Source organism: Triturus cristatus, chromosome 3_1 (genome assembly GCF_964204655.1).
Source record: "Triturus cristatus chromosome 3_1, aTriCri1.1, whole genome shotgun sequence".
NCBI lineage: Eukaryota > Metazoa > Chordata > Amphibia > Caudata > Salamandridae > Triturus > Triturus cristatus.
In genome coordinates this window covers 697591521-697609764 of record NC_140583.1, presented here as the reverse complement: position 1 = coordinate 697609764, position 18244 = coordinate 697591521, and the positions used below count along the sequence as shown (strand labels likewise).

Genomic DNA, 18244 nt, shown 5'->3' with positions numbered 1-18244 from the left:
AGCCACGCAACATCCGCTGGAGAAGTCTCAACACCCTCTCTTCTTGAGAATACACAGCCGCTGGAAGAGGATGATTTACACTATTTTTTCACGAGGGGAAAATGGCATCAACTGCTGGATGGTGAGGTGAGAGAAGGCCCTCGCTCATCGCCAAATAAATGTGGTGTCTTCGGTAGGAAATAACGATGCAGGAACAACAAGGTAGGAAGCACGTAGGGTTTATTCATCTCAGCCATCAACATCAAGTCCCCAACTGACAAACATGGAATACAGTCACAGAGATTCTACATATTATAGATTCTACATAGAATGTACAATGAGGTTCTACATAGAACCTAATACAATGTCACACCCTCACTCTAGAGTTGCATGCCTGTGTGGTTCGGTCTCATCCTAGACTCCATGGCTTTAAAGTCAAGGGGAGGATGATATTGAAGAATAGATTTCACTTTACGCAGACAATATTTTTTTACATCTTACAGAGCCGGCAACCACCCTCCACTTGATTTTCTAACAGGATGCGGAGTATGGGAGGTGTTCTGGTTATCAAATTCACTGGGATAAATTGGTACTATATCTTCCACAGGGTGGGTAGAGGTGCCCCTGGTACCCAATGTCTGACGTCTTCCCTGGATGGATTTAAATATCTAGGTATATTTATGATACGCAAGCAGGATCTTTGTTATGCTTGGAATCTTGGGAAAGTGGTGAGAGCATGTCTAGAGGAGATGGAGAAGTGAAGGGAGCTACCCTTTACATTAAGGAGGCAAGCAGCAATGTTCAAAATGATCTCCCTCTCAAAATTGCTATCCGCTTTGCAAAAGACATATAATCGGTTCTCTCCCGAGCCCTTCACTGATTGCGGGGGACATGCGCCTCTTGTTATGGGGCAGCGAACACCCGTGAATTGCCCTGGAAAACTCTGCAATGTAACTAGTTTATTGCGGGATTAGTCCTATCTGACCTGGAAGCGTACTATTGGGCGGCTGAGTCTTTGCCCCATTGGATCATTCAAGCTTTTGCCTGGAACAGGCACAGTGGGGGGTGCAAAATCCTGCCTACACTTTTCTGGCAAGGGGATGATGCAGAACCTCCTCCCAGCCACCCAGATGGCCTTAGCAGCTTGTCGAAAAGCCATGAAATCCTTAGGATGCCACCGTAGACCTACGCAGGAGAAGCCCTTTTGCGAGGGAAAGTGGTCACCAGAAATACAGAAACATCAAGGCTTTGATGCCTGGGATCTTATTAGGATCTCTAATGTTGGGGGCATGCTGAAGGGTGGTGATATCATGTCATTGAAAACATTGGCCTATTTCCCAACAAGTTGGTCCAAGCCTTGAATAAACCAAGCTTGGGGAACCCAGATAGTGGTCTGAATCTAGAATTAGGACAGATCCATGAGGGGAACCTACAGGCGGAGATAGAAACTAATGAGTTAGCTCATCAAGGGACGGAAACCACCCCTATCAGGAGTCCTTAATCAGACTCAGCCAGAAAATTAACACAGAGAAACGCCTCACTGGCTGGCATTCAAGTTCCAAAGCAATGAAGAAAACAGAGGAGAAAAGGACAGAAGAAGAAGACTGATTTAACAGCATATTTCAACAGGGCCAGAATCAATCGCCTTGCAATCAATCACAGGAAGATTTAAGGGATACCACTAACTCAGAAGATGTGCAGACAGAACTCAGTTATGACGCAACAGGGAATGTCACTGCATAAGAGGGGCCAATGCCTAAGGGAGGGGGACCCACGCAAGAACCAATAGACACCAATACAACCCACAGGGATGAGACACAGGTGGGAGATATAATTACACAACAGGAAGTAGATCTAATCATGAGACCTGGCACATACCCAGCATGGTCTAGTGAAAGGAACTTCCAAGATCCGAGTGTAAGGATTCAACAAACAGTATTACTCAGAGAACAGCTGACTCAAGCAGAGTCATCAACCACCCTATTTCATCCTGAATAAAAACCCAAAGGCTGGGCCGACATACTAAACAGGAGTAACATCCTACTTCTCCTAACATTAATCAGCAGCTTGAAGGACCTAAGCTTCAGTGATCTGGACTCAATAGAACTTGTGGAGTCTGAAGAGCATCCAGGAATCAAAGCAACAAAAGCAATCTGGTCTTCACCTGAAATAGCCAAAAGGATTTTGAACGAGCAAGTACAACTCAATGCTTGAGGCATCAAATTGTTACCCTTCCTCAAACCAAGTTATCTAGAACCATTACTAGTTAAGCACAAGATCCAACATGAGTCCTGCCACAACCCTTTGACTGTTCGATCATTCTCCGTGCTACAGGGGCCCATAGTACATCTCCTAAGTGCAAAGAGGACATAGCGTAGTCTGGCTATGGGAAAAATGAAGCACAAACCCTAGCTTCACAAGACCGGGGCTGGCTAGCCAAGACAGTAAACACCAGGAATCATAAACCCTGATAAAGCTCAAACATTTCACCATAGGAAAAAAAATGCTTCTCTGCTCCTGGAATAAGACCACGGATCTGGAGCTGCAATAATACCTTCAAAAGTTTGATATCATACTTTTACAAGAGACCTGGTCTGACCAACCAATTTATTTACAAGGATTTTATTTATATTACCAACCAGGCACCAAAAGTGCATACCTTGGTAACCGCAAAGGAGGCCTTGCAATTTACACTTCTACAAGAAGCATCTACACAGTTAATGTGCTGTCTATTAAACAAGCACCGCACAATGCAATTAAAGCTTTCAGAATCATGTTACCAGGGTCAAACAGAAGCCAAAACCAGGTACTAATAAATGTATATTTATATCCTCGAGACAAGACCAGGGGAATGAACCAGCTGGGAGAAGAATCACCGGTGACTACAATCTACATATGCTGGGCATAACGGTTGTCGACAATCCCATGGAAGACTACCGCCATGCTTGGAACATACCGCCACAGGAAGGTAACAACTGGGGAAAACAAACCAAACTAGCACAGAAACTTCTCAGAACCTTAAAAAACCTGAGCTGCTGTGCATTAAATGGTCGATTTCTGGGAGATCGCCCTCCGGCTGCAACATTCTGTAGTATCTTGTTATAGTGCTGTTCTTGCCATTCACTGCTTCACCAGTGGAACACTGTGGAGATGATGCAATATGAAATGTTTGGGTATGAAGTACACAGTTGGAGAAGGGATGAGCGCCTTGCTGGCTGCTCTTGGTGGGGCTGAATACCACTGAACCTACATCTTGTAACCAACCTGAATAAATCCTCTTGAAACATCACAATCAGCCTGGACTTGAATTGCTACAATTTATTGGCGAAGAGTTGAACCTAAGAACCTGCTTCTGCTACCTCTGAGGACATTTGGAGTACCTACTCTCAAGTTGAGGCAACTCCTGTATCTACAGCTGCACTTACGTATCTACTGGCAACACATCAGCCCCACCAGTGACCTCCCAACGGTCGCCCTCTACGCAATGGTGCCAGTTCCACACTCTAAGCAGCTCAAGTCACTTCCTGCTGTTCCTACAGCGTCTCAAAAGGTCTGTCCTTGCTACGCATGCAGCATCTCAACAACCAAGGTAAAGGTGTTCTATGGTAACCAAGAACAAGTTCATGTTTACCTACAACAAGTGACATTTGTACATGCTCTACAGCGTTTCAAATGACAAGTGACATTTTTACATGCTGTTCCTACATCTCCTACCGCGTCTCTTGTGCTCTGTGAAGGTTTTTAATCAATCTAGATTTTCAAGTGTGCATCCAGAACAAGAATCTTCTACATACAAGCTTCCCCTCACTGCTGCCTTTCCACACTGGGATTGTAAAGCTGCCACTACTAATGTATATTGTGCCTCAGAAACCAGGGTAACTATTTAAATGACTGTTAGCTGCCTTCGTCCTCACAGTGTATATTTTCTTAAATGTGGACTGTCTCGCAAGTTCCACTTTGTGGCAATGACTGGTCCTGCAGACAGCAGCGCCGCTGGTGAGTCTAACTATTGACCTCTGGGAGATCGGATATATTTGGTTGTGAGTACTTTACATTATTTTATTTTTTTGCCTTTTCAAGTTGAATGTGCTCGATAATGTCTAGGTCTATCTTGGCAGTTGAACCGTACTGCCTCCTTCAAACCTGGCACGAACGGCCTACAGAACGCATTTACACAGCACGTGCCGCTCACCTGCCTACAATGGTCTCCTGGTCTCTCAGTGTTCTCGCCTTGACGTCCTTCGTTCTCCCTGCCGGATGCTGTTTGAGGTTCCCTGCATGCACATACACGCTGTGAGCCACCTGGCTTAGTGCCACCTTCCGTGCCGCCGTCTTGGGCTTGGCTGCACCACCGTTCCATAGAGCCACGTTTTTCCTGCTTTAAAGTGATCTCTCACTAGAACGTAGTGGCTCTTCGCATTTCTTTAAACAATGCTGTCGCTTTCCGGGACTATGTCTTACGGTGCATTTGGAGCGTTGTTTTTGGCTCGGAACCTGTGGAAAATTGTGGTGAAAAATACAGCAGCAATACATTAATGCCATCTAGTGGTCATCCAGCACCACTGCAGATCTTCAAGCTGTGAAATACACTTTTCAATTCAAGGTACTTTTGGTCATAACAATTGGGACTTTGCAACCGGCATGGTGTCTGCTGACAAGCACTTTGTTTCTGGCAACTACTGGTGGTCTTCTGTTTTCAGCGGGTACTGTATCTCCTCCAAAGTAATTTAAGATGGGAAGTCTCCTGGAGATGTTGAATTTCTTATCACCATGTACTGTTTACCTTCTTTTAATGCCTGCCCATTGGATCACGGTGACAGGCACACCTTTGGCTTTGATGTTTTGCGAATTTCTTATGCATTTTGACATCGTACTGTTAATGTGCTTTGTTTCACAGTCGTTAGACATTTAGCAATCTACAGTATTTTTAGTGTTGTACGGTGCACAATATTTTACCTTCACACAGTGCACAATGTCTAGGCTTCAGTCCTGGGTGTTTTCCCGTCGCTACATGTGCACGTCAACAAGCCTTTTCATAAGGTGGTCGTTTCTTGTTTGTTCACCCTACTTAGGGTGTGTTTTATGGGTTTTTCGCTCCTTAGCTACAGTGCACAATGGTCTACATGTTACGTTGACATTTTACCCTACATAGGGTGTCTGGGGTGTGTTTTATGGGTTCTTCGCCCATATCTTACAGTGCACAACAACAGACCTTGACTCAAGGTCGTCGTTTCTTGTTTGTTTCCCTACACATGTTGTGTTGCACAATCTTTACCCCCAACACAAGGTGTCTTGCAGGGGTTTTAATCCCGTCACTACTGTGCACAGGGGTTTTAGTCCCGTCTTCACAATGCACATTGTTCTTACCTCTACACGAGGTGTCTCGCAAGGGTTTTTGTCCTGCTACTCTAGTGCACAACGTTGACCTCTCCACGAGGTATTTATCTCTTTTGTTTCAGTTCACACCTATCTAGGTTCACAAGTTTTGTGGCTTTTGTCCCACTTTTACAATACGCAATCTCTGGGTCTCCCCACCGTTTTGTGCATAACATTGTACCTCCTGTCGAGGTGCGTCCTTATGGACATGGCATTACACTTGTCATTACATTTACAAACCTTCACTTCAGTGCACGCTCTTACCTTTCTTAAGGTGTCTAGTGTAGGTTGTTTGTTTTATTGTAGTGTGCACATTAGTTTGATTTTCTCTTGTTGTTACCTCTGCACGTTCATCTGTTACCCTCTTGGGTGTATGGTTTTGGTTCTTACCCATTAACTATAGTGCATTGTTCCATGTTAGACTGGGCGTTTCTCTATTCTGTTTTCTTTTTCTTTTACAACACTGTAGCCCAGTACTTTTCTATTTTATTTAAAACTCAAATGTATATAATAGTATGGAGAAGAAGGAGTTTTATATTGTATTTCTCTTCTTCTCTGTCATTTTCTTTTCTCCTGATGTGGATTGCTCTCTCGCATACTTACCTGGCCAGTTGGTGTACAGGGAGTACTCATTGATGGTTTCTTTTACTTCTCTTTATTTCTTTGTCTCATTTATTAGAAAGGAGGATGGGAAACAGGTTATGTTTATCTGTTTCTTTAAGATTTTTGGTTGCTTTCTTTGTCTCTACTTTTGCTTTGTTTCTCTCTAGTCCTCTCCTCTCTATTTTGTTCTTCTAACTTCTACATCTGATTTCATATTTCTCTTTTCTGTTCTCTTTCTGGAAGAAAGGAGGATATGTAGTATCTTGGTCATTATGTTTACATGTCATCCACTGCTCCACCAGTGGAACACTCTTGAGATGATGTAACATAGAATGTTTGGGTATGAAGTACACAGTTGGAGAAGGGCCGAGCGCCTTGCTGGCTGCTCCTGGTGGGGCTGAATACTACTGAACCTACATCTTGTAACCAACCAGAATAAATCCTCCTGAAACATCACAATCAGCCTGGACTTGATTACTACACATTCCAAAACACGGTAACTAATAGAACAATTGATTACACCCTTATTTCATTTCTTGCTTGGTAAGGTAGTAGATTACTATGTTGGATCCCTAGACTATAGTGATCACCTGCCTCAATAGGTCAAAATGAAGACACAGGCCATAACTCTAACACAGCTAGTAAACATACCAGGTCCAGTTTATACCACTACTAACAAAAGACTGAGATGCAAAACTCACAACCCAGAAAGGCTCCTGGCCTTTGCAAAAAAACTCTTTCAAGAAAAGCAAACAGCAGAACTTAATGCACTAGTAGGCTGGGAGAGCTTCCCAAAAGCACCAGGAAAAGCATATATAGACGAACCAAGAAAACTGGGGAGCATCAAATCCTCGATAGGGGAACCCAGCCATCTTAAATAATGTGTAAATAAAACAGCTCCAGGAAGCCATAAACCAAGCAGTACAGAGACTCTAAAGAGAGGGCTAGGACACCAGAACCCAAAGCAAACTAAAAGCAACACGCAAGAGACTAATCTAGCGACTCAAAAAGGAGGCAGATGAAATGTTGTGGGCAAATCTTTCGACCGTCATCAAAAGCAAATACAGCTCACAATTTTGGCACACAATTAATACCCTAACAAACGCATCAACTCATGACACCAATTCACTTCTGACTGAAGAGGCCTGGACATCCTTCCTTCACTCTCACTTCAACAGAGAACCCGAGAGCGAATCTAGCACAAACACTAACTCAGTTTACCTGGAGCCAATAAGAATCCAAGAAGAACCTACCAATTTAATGACCTCAATCAACCAAGTTCCCAGGAGAATAACTAAGGGCAGACGACAGTATGCCCCGGACCCTTATAGGACTGAAGCACAGAAACCAGTCTTTGACACAATACTACTAACAGAATAAATTCCAGCATCATGCAGGGGTTCTATCATATCCCCAATTTGCAAAAAGAGCGACAGTAACAGGGCAAAAAATGACCACTTACTAGCCCTGATTGATAACAACGCTAAATACTACGTCAGGCTCATCTTACATGAATTAACAAACTGGGCAGCAGAAAACAGAGTCATCCCTCTAAACTAAACAGGCTCTTGCAGACACATGGGGACTACAACTAATATTTTGACTCTCTCTTTGATGATTGATGCCACAATTACATCCAAACAACCTCTGTATGTATGCTCCATTGATTGGTATTCGCACTGACAGAAACATACTTCGGCAAAAGTGGAACATCCCACCCTCTCACCTAAAACAATTAATCCTCTTGTACTCAACCATGTGGGTGCAAGTAAAACTGGGTGCAGGAGACTACCTGACAAAGATTCCAACATCTATGGGGCTGAAACAGAGCTGTGTGTTAGCGTAAACCCTGTTCAAGCTTGTCATGTCAGATGTGGCAGCTAGGCAAGAAGAATGCAATTCTCACTCCCCAAAGATGGGGGCTTGATCCGGATGATGAGTACGGATGACCTCGTACTCATTAGCCAAACTGCAATCAGTCTCCAAAGTTTATTAGATGTAACACTAAACTACTCAGAAGAAAATTGCCTGAACATAAATTTGAAAAAAACAAAGGTCAGGAGTGCAAACCAAAGGAGAGCCACAACACCATACCATTGGTATTTGTCTACATAACAGCTGGAAGTTGTCGGAGAGTATAAATACCTGAGAGTTATAGTAGATAAAAATGAAAGCTTTACTACCCAAAAGGAGGCCATGACAAGGAAGGGCACAGCAACAGCCATGGCACTGGGGAACTTTAAGCACAAGATCGCTGGCACAAACTTCTCCTCGCTGGTTCAGGTGAGTCAGGCAAAACTTATACCGGCAATCACCTATGGAAGCAAGGCCATGAGAGGAATAAATGCAGCCATACTGGATATCACAATAACGAGAGCATTACAAATTATCTTTAGTCTACCTGGCTACACACCCCCTGCACAATTAAGACTAGAATTTGGCATTCAGAGGCAGGAGGCGGTCCGCAAAGGAGCATGTATCAAAAGTTGGCATAAGATCAAAAAGGGGGAAACCGGGACCCTAAAGGCACACTTATGGATAGAATTGATAACTAAGGAGAAGGGCCATGCAAAGACCTACCTGAAAGACTCATTAAAACAACTAGGACTATGAGGCCTCTGGGAGACCTAATGGACACCTGAGAGCTTTAAAAAGATTGTCAACAAAACTATCAAAAGAGTTTATCTGAGGGAGGACAAAGCAGCACTATAAGGAAGGGAGCATGAATTGTTCACAGTGCCAAGTTACACAAAGGCTATTCCTCAACTTTATCTAAGTATTGACTTTTTATAAAGCCTCCAAGGAGAAATACCTGCGGTATCGTCTAGAATTACACTTCATCTACCACCATGGTAACGTCTCTTTCACCATCAACTTGCCGACTATGCTGGGTGGAAAAAGAACACCTTACACACTTGCTATGCACGTAGCTACTAAACGAACACAGAGCATTGCAAAGACCATTCTTCAACAACAACAAAAAAATACAGTCATGCAGGCAGGCAGTAAAAGCAAGTTTTTCTAGAGAGGACGTCCAACTGAGCTGTCGCCTGGTGAGGCTGAGCATTGCTATGTTAAAATAACTCTTGGCACAGCTATTCTCATTTCATTTTACTATAAAATGATGATCATACTTTTATTCTTTCAACTTGCACAGACAAAGTAATCTCAACCATCGGCACTGTTCGCACATTTTGCTCATCTTTGCACCCTCAATCGACTGAAATCAGGAGCTCACTACAGTCAAAAAGGCTATATATTGTTGACTTGGGTTATTAAATATGAGGCACATCCTGAATCCATCATCTGTGGTGGAGGAGGCTAAAGTCAACATCCAAGCATTGCCAGATGACAAACAGGAAAGAAACTTTGAAAAAACTTGATCACCCTACAAGTCTACATTTTGTATCATAAGTTTTAATAGCTCTGTTATGTAAATTATTGCAATGGTTTTAATTAACCATGCAAATAAATAAATTAACTTACCTTACCTTTTGTGTGAGGCAGCCGTTGTTCGTGCTCCTGGAGAAAATATAATTAACTGGGCAAGGCAAGGTGGCACAAGGCCTGGGTTCTGATCCTGAGCTGAGCCAGCCAGGGTAATATGAAAACTCTAGATGATCCATAAGGTTACACATATCGTTTTGGGAATACATATTTGGTTTTCTCGCACAGGTTAAACTCAAATTCAAGATGTTAATGGTCTCTGTAGGCCAAGGGGGAGTGAAACTACACTCTAAGACAGATTTCTCCTTATGTGTTTGATGGGGTGTCACTATAGACAAAACAGTAAATCACACTAACTTTACCTATTAGTGTACACTACGCTCATAAGGCCTATCCAAGGTGAATATCTAATCCTGAAGAGTTCCCATTGCTCCAGGCTACCTGTGCAATGTTACCAGGCTGTGTACGACAGTAGTCTCTCACGTTCAGCCCGCACAAACGTGCGAACAAGTGTTCATGTGTAACTAGCCAAGTGCCCCTTAATCTTGCTGCATTGCAGTGGCCTTATCTTAGAAGGCGGACACTGGCGATAAACATGCACAGTCCATATGCCATTATATTACTGTGAGTGAGATGGCAGTAGTCTTACCCATTCTAAAAAGTCCAAAAACCAGGTGATCAGAAAAGCTAAAAATATGGGTGTTTTGAATGTGCAGAACCCAAATGTAACACAAAGGTATGTTACTAGTAGTATCTTTATGGCTGTGGAGTCTCTTCACATAAAAAGATAGGACAGTCCTATCTATTTATGCGCGGAAACACCCAGTCATAAACGTACTATTAGTAAAACACCTTTGTGAACAGCAAACAATTCTGAACTGACACAAAAGTGTAAATTTACATTTGTGAAAATGGCCCAAGTTTGTGAGAATCAAAAAACAGAAAAGTTATTACAGCAACCTAAACTTACTCAAAAGTGTAAACTTACCTTTGAGAATCAGGACCATAATAGTTTTCACAACCAATGTACTGGAAAGCCGAGATAGTCCAACTCATTTGGTTAATTAATTAAGACAAGCATTTAAAGTTCTGGAAAGGAAAATGTTCTAGGGAAAAAATTGCTTTCAAGAATAGTCTAAAGATGTAGATATTGCTTATCTCCCCTGTTGCTGAGCTTGCAAAATGTATTCAATTTTGCCATGCCGCTTTAACAAGTGTCTCTAATACACACTTTATAAGCAATGTTACCTAAAAGAACAAAATCATTGTACAAGGCCTTGAGGCATAATATTATCAGAATGTTTTTAAAAAAAAATATTTCAGGTTAAAGAGTTCTGACTCAGATGGTCAAAATATATTTTTAAACTACAGCACTGTAGACTTTGGTATTACAATAGGGAGTCCATCTTGCACAAAGATGCAAATTATAAACCCATTTATTTTCAGTGAAGAAAGAAAATCATTTTAGAAATCTGCCTTACAGCCACTTCTTTAATTTTTGTTTTTATAACATTGAATGTGATATCATCTTAGTTTAAAACTATGACAAATGAATTGATCTTTCTATTTTTACCATCACTGATCATATGGTAGATGTGCTGTTTTGTATTGATTTTTTGTTTAAATCTGTATATAGCTTTTTATGGGTACAGTTACAAAACATTTCAGGAACACAGTTTACAGTAGTGACTTCAGTTAACAATTGCATGTTATTACCTTGCGAAAGCAATAACTATATGATAAATTAGATTGTTAGCAATGCTGAAAAGAAACTGAAGACAAACTGGCACTTTCAGTACCTGTAGTGCTAATGGAAGGCAGTCTGTCAAGAGACATATACCCAAATCATAAGAAGTGGTACTGCAATACGGCTGCAATTTACATTAAATTATCATGTACTGTTCGCAATAATACCTAATAACAGAAATAAACAGTTGATGGTCTCAATCAAAAAAAAACACGTGTGGGGAAAGAACCTTAGTAGTAACTATCATGCCAGCCCTAGCTCTCCCACCCTCCCCTCAAGCGAACCACATCCTTGTTTAGTTGATAAGTGAATTACTCATAACTGTCCCCAGGTATCCCATCAGTAGGCCCATTATCGGACAAGCGGCACAAGTCATCCATGTCAAGGGCGCCAATGAAAGCGACGACGAGGGGCAGCATCTCCTGCGCGTTGCCTCCAGATTCATCATTGCATGCGGTTGGGCTTCTGGTGATGGGGGAGAGTCTAGCATATCAGAGTGGAGGTCAGCCATGACTTCATCCCAGCTACCAGCCAATGGATATTTATGGAGCCCCATTGCATCCTCCCTATGTAATGCAACACTCTCTGCTTGTGCCTAGTTGATAGGCAACTGCATCCAGGCTATGAGATGTAGAGGGTCAGGTGACTTTCATCTGCAAGTGATCAGCCGCTTGGCCATGATTAGAACCCAATCTATGAAGCGAGATGTGACTTTGTGCTTTTTACCTCGCCAATACAGGCTGAGCACACACACCTCTCATGTATGAGAGAGAGCTCTCTCAGTACAAGGCACAAAATGGGCCCGGACTCCAATAGCGCTGCAAATGCGGGCAAGCCAAGTCCATATATATGTATGATACCTGCATTCATCAGCCCACAATGAGGGCATTCAGCGTCTGTGTAGTGAAAGTATCTTCTGATGTTGGCAGGAATGAAGTAGGCCATATGCATGATGTACAGCTGAATCAAGTGAAAGCGGGTATTGCGAGCTATGCGAGTAGGAACCTCCAATATGGTGCATTACTCACTATGCGTACAGGGATGGGAAAGGTCAGCGTCCCATGGTGCGTGAAAGGACGTAAGTGGTGGAGCTGTGTGGGAGCAGAGAGAGGTGGCAAGACAGCACACTAAGTGGCTACCCTGGCCCATGACATGACATGTATGTACTGTATAGTTAGATGCATAAGGGGCTCACAGGTCATGTCTCCCCATTTCTGCCCTAATGCCCCTATTAGTGATGTGTGGAGAAGGAACTGACCAGGAGGGAGACCATCTTCCTCCAAAAGCAGCTCACCGTCTCTATAAATGTTTCTCACGGTCTGGACCCCCGTGGCTGTCTAAGTGGTCATCTTGAAAGCAGTGGTGGAGCATTGCCCTGCGTGCCCAAGAGTGCCAAAGCTGGCATGTATGGCATAGTCTGCCACATAAGATAAAGGCTTCATCGGAAGCAGCGATGGGCCACCAATAAAAGTGCAGGCCTGGGCGGTAACGGTCAGGTGCAAGGGTGGAGCAGCTGAGAGATGTTAGGAAAGGTCCAAACCACAACAACGTGGCAGTATCCGCTAATTTTAAAGCAGCAAGACACCCATTGAAGTTGGGAGGCTAAAAAATATTGCTCAAAGTTGGGGACTGCCAAACACCCAGACGCTTTAGGTTGGCAAAGTTTGAGGAGTGCTACAAGGCACCTGGAAGTGTTGTGAATAAAGTTTCTGACCTCTCTCCTGAAGGAGCAGAAAAAAGAGGTGCGTATGTCCAAGGGAAGTTGACAAAATAGTGCAGGAGTCAGGAGAGTACAGCCATCTTGAGCAGAGCCCCTCTGCCTGTGATGGATAGAGGTAAGGTCCTCCAGCAGCCTCCACTGGATCAATGGCGGCAAAGAACACACTACAGGGCCAAAGACATCCGAAAACTGGGAGGGCGGCAAGCTCTGGTCGCATAAAAGTTCTTCAGGGTGGCACCCTGCAGGCCTTGGACACTGAGACAGTCCCAGACTCCGTGGATATGACACCGGACCAAGAGGCCGGGGCAGGCAACCCCGGCAGTGGACATGAATGACTGGTATAAGCGAAGAACCCGATGGGCAATTGTACAGATTAGTGTAACAATTGGCTGTAGACAGCAGGGACGGTGCGTCCATTGGGGCGTTGGTGCGTTGCCCCCCCCGCCAGCAGCTCCCTCGGTGTCTCTGAACTTAAGTAAACTCTCAGTTTACTTAAGTTCAGAGACGCCGAGGGAGAACAAATGACAATCATGTCAGTCAGCATGATGTCAGACCGCCCACCCCCTTCAGAGTCTGAAGGGGGTGGGCGGTCTGGCGTCATGTTGACTGACATACATTGTCAGTCAGACGTCACCAGGGGCATGCAGAAGCACAATGCAGAAGTGCGCATGAGTGTGGACGGAGGGCGAATGTTCGCACCGTGCCCAGTCATGCGCACTTGTGTTTGCACTGGCTTGCGCATGCCCATTAGGAGAGCGAGGGTTGAGCAAAGGCTCAAACCTCGGTCTCCTAATGGGCAGACGGGCGGAGAGTAATCGTGCCCTCGGTCAATCCTGGCGCTGCCAGCAGCGCCAGGATTGGCTGAGAGGGGTTGCCACTTGCCAGCAGTGATGTGCGGCTGTTCCTGAGTGTTGGCGCCAACGGACCCGAGGCGGCGCGGACCCGATCAGGTAGGATTTCTTTATTTTATGTTAAAACTGCCCCCCACCCCGCCCTCATCCCGCTCGACACCCCCCCGCAACACCCCACCCCTGCGAGCTTTGTAATATTTTGTAAAACCCCACCCGCCTCCCCCTACCCCCACCACGCGCACCGATTTCCCCCCCCCCTCCCCCCGTGAGGCAATTTGCAGAACAGTCTGCTAGAGCCCTTTGCTTATGAGACATACACAAGCCCCTTCTCTTCGGAGAAGGGGAGCTTTACTTGCCTTTTACAGCTTGAAGCTCGTATGAAACATCGGATATTATTGCGGTTGACGTATGTAGTGTCCTCCGACGAGAGGTAGCGGTGCAGTCTACCCGCGTCGGAGGTATTGCGTGAGAGCTGACGCATGACGTCAGGCACTCGCTATAAATAAAGGGGCGTGGACCGCAAACGGCAGTCGGAACCACGCTGGAACCACAGAGAGTGTCCCTGTGTGTTTCTAAGCGCGCAGCGCGTCAGCCACGAGCGCACATGGCCTAGGGGCCATCACACTGGCGACGAGGGGCAGAAACGACCCCATGCAGAGGTGCTGACAAGCCATTTCTTCCTGTTCATCAGCTGTGCCCTCGGCCCTGGATCCATGCTGTCTCGCCTGGTTTGAGCTCCCCTGCCATGTGCCCCAGGCAGGGTGAAGGACACCTGGTGCAGCCCTGTTACCCAGGGGAGTGCCTGCAGATGTGAGTTTTCCCTACACCCGGCCGGCGGAGCCCGTGGAGCAGTGTACCCAGCACCCTGGTGAGCAGAGATCCCTATGGCGAGGCCTAACATGGACAGGCCACAGGACAAGCCCTGACTGTGTCTCCCCTGTCCTCAGCCAGGCGGCTGCCACTGCGCCCAGGAGGTAAGCAGCGCACGTGCTGCGAAGGGTCTTTGCGGCTGCGCCAAGATGGCGTCGATTCCCGCCATTGAGCCATTTGTGGTCGACGGAGCTTCCTCATCCCTTGCCCCACAATGGAGAGACTGGACTGATCGCCTCCAGATCTACTTCGAAGGGGCGGGCATAGCCCGAGAGAGGCGCAGAGCCCTACTCCTCCTCCTGGGAGGCAAGGACATCCATCGTATTTACAAGACTTTGGTGGAAGCCACACCTAAGACCTACGTCACGCTCCTCAATGCCCTGAATGCGCACTTCGAGCCGAAGGCGAATAGGGACTACGAAAGATTCATTTTTCGCCAGGCCAAGCAGAAAGCGGAGGAATCGCTTGACGCATTCCATGGGCGCCTGAAGGAACTGGCCAGCACGTGCGGATTTTGGGACGAACAAGAAGAAATCCGAGGTCAGATAATACAAGGATGCTATTCGTCCAAACTCAGAGTCAACATTCTTCAGGAGGACGGCAAATCCCTTGTGGACATCCTCACTCTGGGTCGGTCAAAGGAGCTGTCGCAAGCCAGGGAGTCGCACATGGAGGCGGCGCTCCACCGTCCTGTCAAGACGGAGTAGGTCAACGCGGTGGACATGACCAACGCCAAAACGCAGGAAGAAAGCAGCAAGACAGGAGAAAAGGATGCGGATACTGCGGAGGCACGCCCCATCGCCTGCAGGACTGTCCGGCGAAAGGGAAAAGATGCAGTGCATGCGGGTGGATGAACCATTTCGCGGCAGTATGCCGGTCCACAAAATCACGGAAGGAGGCAGCTCAGGCGGTGGCCGAAGAGCGAGACGGGGAGGATATGGATGATGACGCGGGGGAATACCCGGTCCACTATGTGTTCGCAGTAGACCAGCCACGACGGAAGAGACGACGACTTCCAAGGTGCAAAGTCAAGATCCACAACCAGGATGTGAGAGCCACCATAGACACGGGGGCATCGATCGAGCTCATGGCGGCCAATGTGTATGTTCAACTAAATCCAAGCCCCCCACTAAGCGAAGCAAGAATCCGAGTATTCGCGTATGGACAGAACACACCAGGGTGTTTCAAGACGGAGATGAGCCACAAAGACATCAGGGTCCCCACCACAGTGTACGTGACCCCGGAGGGAAACGGGATGCTGCTCAGTGGACAGTCAGCGGAAGAGCTGAAGCTGATATCGTTCGCCCTGGCGGTGCAAGAAGAAGAAGTAGAGGCCATCATGGAGGAGTTCGAAGATGTCTTCAAGGGCATCGGATGCCTCAAAGGGAAGGAAGTATCTCTCCACATCGACCAGTCAGTCCAACCGGTGGCGCTGAGGCACAGGCGCATTGCATTCCACTTGTGCAAGAAGGTTGAAGACGAGCTGGAGGCATTGGAGAAGCAAGAAAACCGAAACAGCCGGGGCAGGTCCGCATCTGTGTGGACATGCGACTCCCCAATGCCGCGGTGAAAAGGGAACGTCACCTAACCCCTACCATCGACGACATCCTGGGAGAACTGAACGGTGCAAGATGGTTTTCAAAGATGGATCTTCGGTCCGGATATCATCAACTGCCGCTACACCCGGACTCTCGCTACATAACCACCTTCTCAACGCATGTCGGCCTCAGGCGGTACCGACGCCTTAACTTCGGAATCTCAAGCGCCGCGGAGGTGTTCCAAAACACTATCCGGGAGGTCCTCAGCGGGCTACCAGGAGTCTTGAACGTAAGCGACGATCTCTTCGTGTACGCCTCGTCGATAGAAGATCACCATCGGAGATTGCGAGGGGTCCTCCAGAGGATTAAGGAATCCGGACTGACCCTACACAGGGAGAAGTGCCAATTCTTAAAGAGGAAGATCAGTTTCTTCGGCTACACATTCTCCGACCAAGGAATCGCCCCGGACCCTGACAAGGTAAAAGATGTACAGGACGCCCCGGCACCTTCCAACATTTCAGAAATAAGAAGCTTCTTAGGGATGGTCAACTTCTGCGGGCGTTTTGTCCCGGACTTGTCGAACCTCACAAAGCCCCTCAGGGAACTGACAAAATCCACCACCCCTTGGCACTGGGGACCAGAGCAGGACCAAGCCTTCAAAGATACCAAGGCGGCCTTGTCGGCCGACACAACCCTGTCTTATTTTGATCCGGCCTGGTCCACCAACATCGCAGTGGATGCCAGGCATATGGGCTAGGGGCGGTGCTCGCACAGTTGCAGGAAAATGGTGAATGGGCCCCGATAGCATATGCGAGCCGCTCCTTGACGGACACAGAACAGAGGTACTCGCAGATAGAGCGAGAAGCGATTGCCATCCACTGGGCTTGTCGACATTTTCACGTCTATGTGTACGGACACCCGTTCACTGTGTCCACAGACCACAGACCCCTCATTCCCCTGTTTCAAGGATCAGCATCAAAGCCTCCACCGAGGATTGAAAAGTGGATCCTTCAACTACAGGAGTACGACTACCGAGAGGAGTACAAGCCAGGCTCCTCTAATCCCACGGACTATCTCTCGAGGCATCCCAGAGTGGCCACTAAAGCAGAAGAAGAGGACGCTGAAGATACGGAGGAGTACGTCCGGATGGTGTCAGAGAGATCCCGGCCATTGCCCATGAGCCTTGAAACGATCGTGGCAGCCACCCAGAGGGACGAATGCCTGCAACTGGCCCTGACGGCAGTCCATTCGAATGACTGGCGCCCCATCCAGTCCTCCATGGCCCGACGAACGCTGCAAGCAAAGGCCGTCCTGGAGTCACTTATGCGGGTCAAGGATGAACTCTCGGTTGACAACAGCGGATGTCTTCTCCGAGGCCCGCGACTGGTGATCCCATCCCGTCTGGCTCAGCAAGCGGTGGACCTCGCACACCGGGGCCACCAAGGCATGGTGAAGACGAAGAGTCGGCTGCGGGCCAAGGCATGGTTCCTGGGGATGGACCCTATGGTGGAGCAAACAGTCCGAACATGCTCGTGGTGCCAGGGGTCGGGTCAGCCGCATCACCCCCACCCCGTCATCACTGAGGAAAACCCCCAACGACCATGGGAGCGGGTGAGTGCAGACTTTGGGCACCTCCCGGATGGACGCTATGCCCTTGTGATCATCGACGACTATACAAAGTACCCGGAGGTCGAGGTGGTGGGAAGCCAGACCGCCGCGGAGGTGATTACAAAGTTCGAGAAAACCATCGCCACGCACGGAATATTCGAAGTGGTGAAGACGGACAGTGGCCCGCCCTTCCAAGGGCAAGAGTTTGCGGACTATCTTAAGGCTTGGGGGATCCAACACCGGAAAGTGACCCCGCGCTGCCCTCAGGCCAATGGGGAAGCAGAAAGGTTCATGCGGACTGTGAGAAGTTGGCCTGATATGTAGTGCTCACTATTCTAGTGATCACTGTGTATCATTCCAAACGACCCTCATTGATGATTGGTTGTAAGTCAACCTTATAGACCAGCTATCCTAGTAGCGTGGATACGAGCAGTCTTAGGCTAAACTCTAGAGGGCGTGTTAAGCCAGCTGTTTTACCACCACATTTACCCCTTGAACACCACGT

At 46.9% G+C, this 18244-nt stretch overlaps 1 protein-coding gene across 1 annotated transcript in view; it reads right to left on the bottom strand.

Moving 5' to 3' along the window:
• LOC146860813 (sperm-specific sodium:proton exchanger-like) overlaps window positions 1–18244 on the bottom strand; it is a 4738575-nt gene that overhangs the window by 3382113 nt on the left and 1338218 nt on the right. The window lies entirely within an intron of this gene.